Genomic DNA, 1,021 nt, shown 5'->3' with positions numbered 1-1,021 from the left:
AAAGTGTAACTTCTAACACCATAGATTAATTTCCTCTGTTTTTGTACTTTATATAAATGGAATCATACTGTGTGTATTCTTTTGTGTCTGGCTTCTTTTGCTCAACACTAAGTTTGTTAGATTCATTAATATTGTTATGTGTAGTTGTATTCTGTTTATTTTCATTGCTGTATGTTCTCCATTGTGTGAATATACTAATATTTACTTACCCATTCTACTGTTGATGGGCTTAGAGTGCTGCTATGTACATTCTAGCATATGTCTGTTGGGGAACATATTTATGCATTTCTGTTGGGTGTATACCTAGGGGAGGGATTGTTGGGTCATAATGTTCAGCTTTAGTAGATACTGCCAAATACTTTTTCAAATATAGCTGTACCAATTTACATTCCCACCGGCAGTGTCTGAAAAATCTGCTCCTTAATTTTAATCTGGGTTGATTAATCAATTTTTTCCTTTATGTTTAGCACTTTTTATCCTGTGTAATAAATTTATGCCTATTTCAAAGTCATAAACACATTCTCCTATTTTCTTCTAAAAGTGTATGGTTTTACCTATCACATTTCATTCTGCAATCCATCTGGATTGTTTTTTGTGTATGTTGTAAAGTAGGAGTTAATATGAATATTCAATTGATCCAGTACCAATTTATTAAAAAGACATTCCCTTCTCCACTCTTATCATAAATAAGGTCTGTGAGTTTGCCTGAATCTGAACTGTACTCCCTTTCATTGGTCAGTTTATCTATTTTTGCACAAATATCTACCTCTTAGTTATTTTATAACTTAATAACCTTATAATAGGTCATCATATTCAGTTATATGTCTTCCAGCTAAAAATATATATTTTTTTCTTATCAAAATTTGATGTTAATGAATACCTCTACCCTCCTTCAAGATAGTCCTTAGACCACTAACTCCATTTACCCCCTTCTTTATCTATATGCTATTGTTTTTGAGTATTTTAATTCTATTTTTTTTAAACATTTTTTTTTTTTTTGAGACAGAGTCTCACTCTGTTG

This window comes from Propithecus coquereli, unplaced genomic scaffold (assembly GCF_000956105.1).
Source record: "Propithecus coquereli isolate 6110/MARCELLA unplaced genomic scaffold, Pcoq_1.0 Scaffold249, whole genome shotgun sequence".
Classification (NCBI taxonomy): Eukaryota; Metazoa; Chordata; class Mammalia; order Primates; family Indriidae; genus Propithecus; species Propithecus coquereli.
Note: the sequence above shows the minus strand (reverse complement) of the source record.